This window comes from Euprymna scolopes, chromosome 46 (genome assembly GCF_053919585.1).
Source record: "Euprymna scolopes isolate OS-2025 chromosome 46, ASM5391958v1, whole genome shotgun sequence".
In the NCBI taxonomy this organism is placed as follows: domain Eukaryota; kingdom Metazoa; phylum Mollusca; class Cephalopoda; order Sepiida; family Sepiolidae; genus Euprymna; species Euprymna scolopes.
Window position 1 is genome coordinate 192,443,375 of NC_136527.1, and position 10,687 is coordinate 192,454,061.

Genomic DNA, 10,687 nt, shown 5'->3' on the forward strand with positions numbered 1-10,687 from the left:
ACATTGTATATCGAAGGAAGGCACTTTCTGTAGCTGTAGGCGACAGCTAGACGAATTCCTCACGATTGAACGTTGATTACATTTACATGCAAATTACATACAATCAGAACGTTGGAATTGAAGTGGATAATAAACTGGTCGAGAGAAATGGCCTGTTTTTTTTGTATTACATAGATTAAGGGTGATTAAGCGGAGGGAGTACAGACCTACGAGTGAGATGTACTTGGAAGAAATAGGAAAGGATTTCTGATTTTGATTATCAGGGTAAGCGCGTACGCAGACCCCAAACTTTAAAATAGCACGTCCGAGTCGTCCACATTTGGGAAGATCGCAAAGCTCAACCAAACCGCAATGCAATGGATGGGCCTCGCTCTGGGGGAACGACCTTAATGATCACCGTTATTCCTACGTAAGGTAGAATTTATTTGCTTAACCACTGAGCAAATTAGGCACAAAGCCGTTTTTTAATGTGGAGAGAGAGGGAGGAGGGAGGGAAAAGGGAACCGGGCCTTATTTACGTAAGGTAAGTATAATTTTATGTGGTGCTCACCACTGTTTTTATATCCCACTTCTATACTTGCCACCGACAAACACCAATAAAAAACTAAAATACCTCCATATAAGTCTCACCAATATCAGTAGATCAAAACTTTTTCATTCACGAATAACAATAATCCATAACAAATAATTTACTATCATTTAAACGTACCAACATTTTTACAAAATACCTCAATTCTTAACAAAACTTACATTTTACTGTAATATTCAATGTCAAGGTCGTTTACATGTGAACAACATAAATTCATAATCTTTTCAATGAGAACAAATACAAACGAATGAAAACTTTTAGAACTCAAACCAAAGCACTAACAAAAACAACCACATATTTATGTAAGTTAATCGAACAGTTTTGTATGTCATTAATTGGCACTTCTACAGTTTAATCAAGACATTACAAAGTGAAAATATTGAAAGAAAAGAGTTATAATTTACGTACCCGTTATGGAATGAAGTTCTCCAAAAAAAATAACTTAATTTGATCAAGTATATATATATTTTTTACAGAGGAAAATCAAATTTTAATGAAATCGATATATTATCGCCATTTGGCTATTTAGGGACACAAGTAGGGATGGCTTAAAACGAATGATTAACAAAAGACCAAAATGAAAAAAATATTTTTTAAACTTTGTAAAATAAATGAAAAAACAATTATCTAAGTATTTTTCTGCTCTTGTTTTAAACGATGATTGGAGTTATCTCCCCTTGGTGTTACTCGATCGATCTCATTCAAATTTAATCTTTTCAATGAGAACAAATGAAAAAACTACTTGATCAAATTAAGTGATTTCTTTTTTCATGAAAACTTTATTCCATAACGAGTACGTAAAATATAATTTTTTTAATATTTTCATTTTTGATGTCGTGATAAAAATGTACAAGCACCCATTAATTATATCAAAGCACGGATGAAACAAAATTCAAAATTACGATCTGAAGAGTTATTCCCCCTTACATGAGCAGTAATTTAAAACATGCAAATAGACGCTATATATTTTTTTTCATATGTTAATCCCTAGGTGTATCAGAATTTGGGGAGGTGGGGGAATTTTTGACACCCCTAACACGAAACTGCGAATAAAATATAAACAAAAACTCGTAATTTCTTTTTTAAAAGTGGGTTGTTTATTTTCTTTATGAATTATACTTCCAAAATAAACTATTAAAGTTGTATAAAAAGTAATAGAAATAGTATTTTTTATTTTTTAAAAACAGTAATGAAATCAAGTAAATTTTACGAGTTAAGTATTTTTCAATTTTTAAACTTTAAACATCTATAAAAAAATTGCTATTGATTAAATTCTTACGATATTTTCAGCGTCAATGTGAAATATTATGCTCTTTCCAATAAACTGAATATTTAAGAGAAAGGTTTTTTAATTTACGCCCTCGCATTTTGAAATGTATATTAAAAAGTAAATAATTAATTTACACACCAAAGTTTTATATACCACAAATTGAAGATAAAAGATCAATAAATAATATATACAAATTTAAAACAAAAAAAGTGTTTTTTAGTAATTTACCTGTGAAGTCCGAAGTTTAAAAACTTTTTTTAAAAAACACGTTTTTTTTAGATGAAACTTTGGTCCTTGCTCCTTTCATTGAAAGTTTTCTTCTCCAAGCTGAGTTATATGATTTAGTCTTCATGTTTCCTCTTTTACTCTCCTGGTGTTGAAGTAATAATATACCATGCTGTCCCGTATATTGTATTATTTATTTCACTCAATGTGGCATGAATGGGAATAATCCTTGTGAGGCCATCATTGACTTTTGAAACAAGCATCTTGAAGGCTTTATTCATATTAAGTTTTTAAAGTCTGGGTCGATCTTCAACAGCCAGACCCGGTACCATTTCTATCCTGTTTACCAGCTCTTCCTCTAGTTCCAACTGGTCCACGTCCAGTGTCACATGTTGAAGTGGGATATACTGTTGGTATGTCGTCCCATATTTAAATTGTATTGGGTCTGTTGGGAGTGATTCCTGTGGAGATGTTGCATTATTTGATGACGTGACGCATCGGCTATATTTCTGGTTTGCTTTGGTAGGCATGTTAGACTTGAACTCGTTGACATTGTCTCACTGAGCTGTGTCAGGTGAGAATTTGTTGTAGTGTCTTCTTGATTGATTTGGCAGATGGACATCCTGTTTTAGCTGAGATATTTGCTCGACAGAAAAGACATTGTTCTAAAAAATTAGACCATTTTCTTTTTAATCTCTTTCTTCTTTGGTGCTTAAAAATCGTTTGCCATTGTTTACAGCTTTTTGTGAGTTTTTGATATTTTATATATTCGTATTCGATTGAACAAATCAATGTCCAATTTTCCTCCCTATTCCACTGAGTTTGGGCAAATCCAGCAGTGTAAGATTTGGTAACATCAATTGCTGCTTCACTAAAAGCTTTCTTCTCAATTTGTCAGGTGAGAATTTGTTGTAGTGTCTTCTTGATTGGTTTGGCAGATCTTGGGTATAGAGGGCATTGCTGATTGGGCAAGTGTTGTTTTTAGCCATTTCATGGACATCCTTTTTTAGCTGAGATATTTGCTCCACAGAAAAGACATTGTTCTAAAAAATTAGACTTCTGACATGTTAACCTTTTTCTTTTTAATATCTTCCTTCTTTGGGCAGTGATGCTTAAAAATCTTTTGCCATTGCTTACAACTTTCTGTGAGTTTTTGGTATTTTTATATGCGTATTCGATTGACCAAATCAATGTCCAATTTTCCTCCCTATTCCACTGAGTTTGGGCAAATTCAGCAGTGTTAGATTTGGTAACATCAATTGCTGCTTCACTAAAAGCTTTTTTCTCAATTGCCTCTCTAACATCTTTTGGGTAATATTGATGTTGAAAGTTAATTCTTAGATGTGGTTAGTGATGTTTTTTCTTTTGTCAAGGGATAAGATTTTAATTGAGCCTCAAATACTGTTTTTCCTCCCCCATTTTTGATACCTTAAATATGCGAAACAGTGGAAAATAATGTTCGTCTCCTCAAGAAATCAATTTATTACTTGGTTATTAATGTCTTTTTATAGTAGTCTTGGTTTGCTCTCGCCGGATTTCAGGACTAGAATTTGACTGGTCTTATATTGTGTCCAGCTTAGTGTTGATACTTGTGGCAACACACCTAGGAGAAGATGCACCGTTATTTTCCTATGACCCAATGCTATGCTTAGGAAATCCTGCAAGTTTGCTGATTTACTTTTATTTTTAATTCCCAATTTGATTCGAATATGTGATCAGAGTTTACTTCAAATTGAAAATTAAAAGTATCCTTATACCAGAGTTCCTGGTAAATCTCTGTACAGAGAGACAAAGACACCCGGGATTTTTTTTCTAGTAGGCATTCAATTCTCCTCAATGTGAGTTCTCCTATGTGTAACAAATGTTGATGTTTGAGAACAAGAATATTTAGACACTTCACAAGAAGATGGGGTTCCCCCAGTGTGAGTTCTCATATGTGTCACTAATGCTGAGTTTTGAGAACAAGAATATCCACACACATTACAAGAATATGGCTTTTCCCCAGTGTGAGTTCTCATATGTGACGCTAAATGGTATTTTCGAGAACAAGAATATCCACATACTTCACATGAATGTGGCTTTTCCCCAGTGTGAGTTCTCATATGTCTCACTAATGATGATTTGTAAGAACAACAATATCCACACATTTGACAAGAATATGGCTTCTCCCCAGTGTGAGTTCTCATATGTGATACTAAATGCGATTTTCGAGAACAACAATATCCACACACTTCACAGGAATGTGGCTTCTCCCCAGTGTGAGTTCTCATATGTGCCACTAACTGTGATTTTTCTGAACACGAATATCCACACACTTCACAAGAATGTGGCTTTTCCCCAGTGTGAGTTCTCATATGTCTCACTAATGCGGATTTGTGAAGAGAAGAATATCCACAAACTTTACAAGGATGTGGCTTTTTTTCAGTGTGAGTTCTCATATGTGTCACTAATGATGATTTGTGAGAACAAGAATATCCACACATTTCACAAGTATGTGGCTTCTGCCCAGTGTGCGTTCTAATATGTGAAACTAATGATGATTTACGAGAACAAGAATATCCACACACTTCACAAGAATGTGGCTTTTCTCCAGTGTGAGTTCTCACATGTCTCACTAAATTTGATTTTCCAGAAAACGAATGTCCGCACACTCTACAAAAATGTGTCTTTTCCCCAGTATGAGTTCTCATATGTCTCAATAATGCGGATTTTGTAGAACAAGAATATCCACACACTTCACAAGAATATGGCTTTTCCCCGGTGTGAGTTCTCATATGTGTCACTAACTGTGATTTTTGTGAACAAGAATATCCGCACACTTCACAAGAATGTGGCTTTTCCCCAGTGTGAGTTCTCATATGTATCACTAACTTTGATGTTTGTGAACAAGAATACCCGCACACTTCACAAGAATGTGGGTTTTCCCCGGTGTGAATTCTCATATGTGTCACTAAATTTATCTTTAGAGAACAAGAATATCCACACACTTCACAAGAATATGGCTTTTCCCCAGTGTGAGTTCTCATATGTATCACTAACTTTGATTTTTCAGAACATGAATATCCACACACTTCACAAGAATGTGGCTTTTCCCCAGTGTGAGTTCTCATATGTATCACTAACTTTGATTTTTCAGAACACGAATATCCACACACTTCACAGGAATGTGGCTTCTCCCCAGTGTGAGTTCTCATATGTATCACTAACTTTGATTTTTGTGAACAAGAATATCCGCACACTTCACAAGAATGTGGCTTTTCCCCGGTGTGAATTCTTATATGTGTCACTAAATTTATCTTTAGAGAACAAGAATATCCACACACTTCACAAGAATATGGCTTTTCCCCAGTGTGAGTTCTCATATGTATCACTAACTTTGATTTTTCAGAACATGAATATCCACACACTTCACAAGAATGTGGCTTTTCCCCAGTGTGAGTTCTCATATGTATCAGTAACTTTGATTTTTCAGAACATGAATATCCACACACTTCACAGGAATGTAGCTTCTCCCCAGTGTGAGTTCTCATATGTATCACTAACTTTGATTTTTCAGAACATGAATATCCACACACTTCACAAGAATGTGGCTTTTCCCCAGTGTGAGTTCTCATATGTATCACTTACTTTGATTTTTCAGAACAAGAATATCCACACACTTCACAGGAATGTGGCTTCTCCCCAGTGTGAGTTCTCATATGTGTCACTAAATTTTACACACTTCACAAGAATATGACTTTTCCCTAATGTGTATATTCATATTTAAATAAATTTTAACTGGAGCAAGATTTTCACCACCAAGTTATAAACATTGACATTTCTTAACTTTTTCAGTTTTAATCTGGAGTTATTGATGCAAGTTAAATTTTTCTGCTAAAGAAATTTCAATTTGTATCACTTACTTTATTTGATAAGAGATATTTCGTAGTATAAAAGTTAAAATATTTTCTTTGTAAATTAGCAGATTTTTCTGAAATGTTAAATTCGATATCTTATGATTTATTAAAACATTAAACAAAAATTTCACAAATTTAAATATGTGTGATGTTCTTATCACTATTTGCTAAACAATCCAGATAACTTTTCACACATATATGTCTAATAATGTTGTGTGCTGCCGTTTTTGTTGTCTGCCAAGTAAGGAAATAATTGTGTATAGAATACTGTTTAAGGAGAAGGATGGTGCCTGAATATTCATAAAAAACATTCAAGCAGGAACATCTGAAAATAAAAAATAAATGAAATTTAATATTTTTATATCATTGTTTATTTTAATCATGCCAACAAAACAAGAAAAATAACTTTATAAAACATTTAAAAATCACAGAAATAAACACGTAATTCACATTCATATTGTTTAACTGTTTAACATTATTCATAGTATTTTGTAATAGATAAAGGAATTATGCAATTAATGAAGTAAAATAAACAATAATATAGTAAGAATTTGTAGGAACAATAAACATACAACTACCATAGTTGATACTGATAATAACAAAAATATATTGCTGACAATAGGAATATAATACCTTTATAATACAGGAAAGTGAATTTAAATACTCAGTAAATTAAAGTTAATAATACAAATGAATATATAATCTAGTTACTTAGCAATGCATACTAATATGGTCTTTTAAAATAGTTTTCGTTTTAAGTCATATGTGTTGAAATATAACCACTTATTCATAATATGTTTGATATTAAACTGGATATTTTCATAACAATACATATTTATTAATATTCCTAATAATTTAATGCAACAGAATTAGGTTCTTATTTTTTTGTACTTTTATTTTTAGAAATCAACAGTTTTTTTCATGCATTATTATCATTCCCACATTTCATTATACAAATGATATAAACAGTTTTTATAATCGATTATCGCAATTTCATTTTTTTAAATTAATGTCTAATAATACATATTTGTATACCAAAAAGCTCTCGAAAGCTGTTAATTGTTACCTGACCAATATTACAGAAATGATATTCTTCATAATTATTTTAATTTTGATTAGAATATTTTTTATTTTGGAAATTAAACAAATTGTTACTTGCATTCAGCACATTATTTCATACACCGAATAATATAGTAACAATTTGTAGAAACAATAAACAGACAACTACCATAGTTGCTACTGACAATAATAAATATATATTGCATCCAATAGAAATATAATAAGTTTATATTACAGGAAAAGTGAATTTAAATACTCAGTAAATTAAAGTTAATAATACAAATAAATATATAATCTAGTTACTTTTAAAATAGCTTTCGTTTTAAGTCATGTGTGTGGAAAAATATAGCCGCTTATTTATAATGTGTTTGATATTAAACTGGATATTTTCCTTACATTACATATTTATTAATATATATTTGTTAATACGCATGATAATTTACTGCAACAGAATTAGTTTCTTATTTATTTACTTTTATTTTTAGAAATCAACAGTCTTATAATATATATATGTTTGTATATGAAAAAAGCCATCGAAAGGTGTGAATTAACATAAGAGAATTGATATTCTTAGTAGTTATTTTAATTTTGATAAAAATAATTTTTTATAGTAAACATTCAACTAATTGTTTCTTCCAACTTTTTTAGCGTATTTTTATTATTCACATATTTTTTAGTTTCTTTATGCATTTTAATTCTAATTATTTTCACCTTCTAATAGTATAAATTATTAAAATGTATTAACGCTCAAAGCTTTATATGAATTTCAATATGGCCTGTAAAATCCAACTAATTAAGTCATGTTATACGAACTAAACTTCTCTCTTCTGCACATTAACCAGTAGATATTTTATTGTCTTTTAAACCTAAGAAAAAAAGGAACATTTTTTTTTGGATGAACTGATGAAAAGTCTGATGGTTTGATTGGTTGATGCAATGAAACACGTGAAAGAGTAAATCATTTTCATTGAACTGTTGCAATTTTAAGATGTGCTTATTGATTATATACATTATTGTAAGACTTCTACTTTTTTAGGCACAAAGTGAAAAATTGGGATTGGATAGTTTCATCTAAAAATATTTGTTAATTCTTAATTCATCCGAACGTTAAAATTATTTGTAATCATAGACGTTTAACTTATAAGCGAGTTTAACGTTTTATATCTAAATATTAGTAAGACAAAATATTTACATTATCATTAACATATAACAAACATTTAACGTAATTATATAATTTGATTTTTATCTAAACATTTTATAACAATACAACTGCCACATATAGATTGATATTTTCTTTGCTTGGGACAATTAAATTTTCTATTTTTTTTTTCGTGTATTTCTCAATGTGTCAATCCTATTATTCCAAACTAATGAAGACAAATATCTGTTCATCTCTAATTCAGCTTAACATATTTTTTAAAACTTAATCACATGTAAGATCAGCACATTTAATAAGAAATCTATAAACATGGTTTTATATTTAAAAAGTTAATTTTTTTATTCTATTTTTAAGGAATATAGTTTTTAGAGATTTTATAGTGAATTGTTATTGTCAATAAAAACAGACGAAATACAGCTCCACAAGTCTGCAGCTTTGAAAAGATATGTACGGGAATATGATGATGTATTATAACGAGGTACCTGAACAGAGAATTGATGAAGAGAAACTCTTTGTTTCTGTCTTCTTGCCGATAATTAATGTGAATCAGTTGTAAGCTGTTATTTGTGTAGACAGATCGGCAGGCAGAGTGTATTGAATTTCTCTTTACAATCCTCTTTTTAACGGCTTTAAAGGGGTGCTCATTTTACTGTGGAGGGTTTTGAGGGTTGCTACACCTGATGTTTGATCTGCTTTATCAATTTTGCATGTCATTTAATGCATTTAACATGATAAACAATATGATTACAATTTATTGTGGTAGAGAGGGAGTTGCATCGGTTTTAGTTTTCTTACGTTTGTTGAGGGAGAATGAAAGCCAAGTGTTGTTAACTATTCTATAATTTCACGTAAAAATTTAATAAACAATCGATTGGTCCTTAAAATATTTAGGCGTTATATCAATATATATATATATATATATATATATATATATATATATATATATATATATATATATATAGATGAGCATTGGATTGGATAGGCTTACTTAACATTTCTGAGCTGGCACTATCCATTTTGTGTGTGGTTTATAAGGTGCAGACTTAAAAGGTATAAAGTTATTTAATTAGAACTAGAGCACAAATTGTTCACTGGAGAGATTTTATGGAATTTTATGATCTCCACAGAATATGTTCTAACAAAGTGCTGAAACATGTTGGATTTAAATTTGCGACCCCAGGTTTTAAGAGTTTTTAACGGTTGCTATTTTTTAAAAGTTGTTTTTTACACAATAGTTAATATATTTTTTCAAGTTTAAGAAAAGTTTTACATTATTATATTTTTTGGAGGCAGTGAAAATGTTACATTTGAAATTTTATATACCTACGTTTGACATTTTTTTAATTACAAATGAGTCACCATTTATCAAGGCCAAGAGGCAACTGTGGGATAAGGGTTTATAAGCATACAGTGGTAAATAAAACACTGGTCTTAATTGTTAATGGAAATTTGATAAATTGGATTACTTAAGAGAAACGGCTCATTAAGAACATGTTTACGTTGGACTTGAAAATGACCATATTAGAGTCAGCTGGAAAGCAAGCAAATGGAAGAGTTCAAAAGGTGTGTTTTCTAAGAAAGAAACTTTGTTCATTGAATCTATGCTTATGTTTAGATAAAGAGTGGGGGAAATTATTGATAGGTTTTTCAGCTAGACGAGTGTTTCTCATGAAAGTTTGGTGAGGGGGACTATAGATTAGAGCTCTGACGAGCAATTGCCATGAAAATAATGATAAAGCAGAGACAGGTTGTGAGAAAAGGTTGCAGGGAAGAGAAAACGGCATCACCCACTACGAAGTCTACTGTTAACTCTGTCAAGGCAGGGAACATGAGTTGGAATAGATACATTGAGATCATTGCCAAGACTGCTGCGAAGAAGGTGGCCTCTCTCTACCTTGCTAGAAAGTTACTTACACTTGAAAATATCCTATACCTCTACAAAGCTACCATTCGCCAATGTATGGCATATTGTTGTGACATTTGGGCTGGGGCATCTGCTACTAGTCTCTTGCTCCTGGGCAGGGTTCAAAAGAGAGTCACCAACCTAATAGATCATTAACTATCATCTAAGCTTCAGCCGCTGTCTTATCAACAAAATATTGCATCCCTCCACTTTTTTTACAAGTATTTTAATGGTGGATGCTCTGCCAAACTACAAGCTCTTGTCCCCCGTTATGAAAATACCTCCGACAAACCCAACAAGCACTGAAGTATCACCCGTACACTACAAAGCCTTCTACTCTAAGTTTTTTCCCCAGAACCGCTAAACTTAAAAATTCTCTTCTGGCTTCCTACTTCCCCAACTGTACTGACATGCAGAAATTCAAGTGTAATGTAAACAAACATTTTGCTGCTAAACTCCCTACATAGTACTGTTATATACTAATGTTATTATTAGACGAAGGTTCCACTTGTGCGTGTATGTTACGTGAGTTCTTATTAGTAAAGATAGGAGTCTTCAGTGTTCATGCTTAGTAAGAGATATTTGA

The 10,687-nt window shown here is 31.6% G+C and overlaps 1 non-coding gene across 1 annotated transcript; it reads right to left on the reverse strand.

Annotated features, from left to right (window-relative positions):
• Positions 1-259: 259 nt before the first annotated feature.
• LOC145271675 (U1 spliceosomal RNA) lies at positions 260-422 on the reverse strand. The gene has a single exon (XR_013866072.1). It is a non-coding gene; the product is annotated as a U1 spliceosomal RNA (small nuclear RNA).
• Positions 423-10,687: the final 10,265 nt, after the last annotated feature.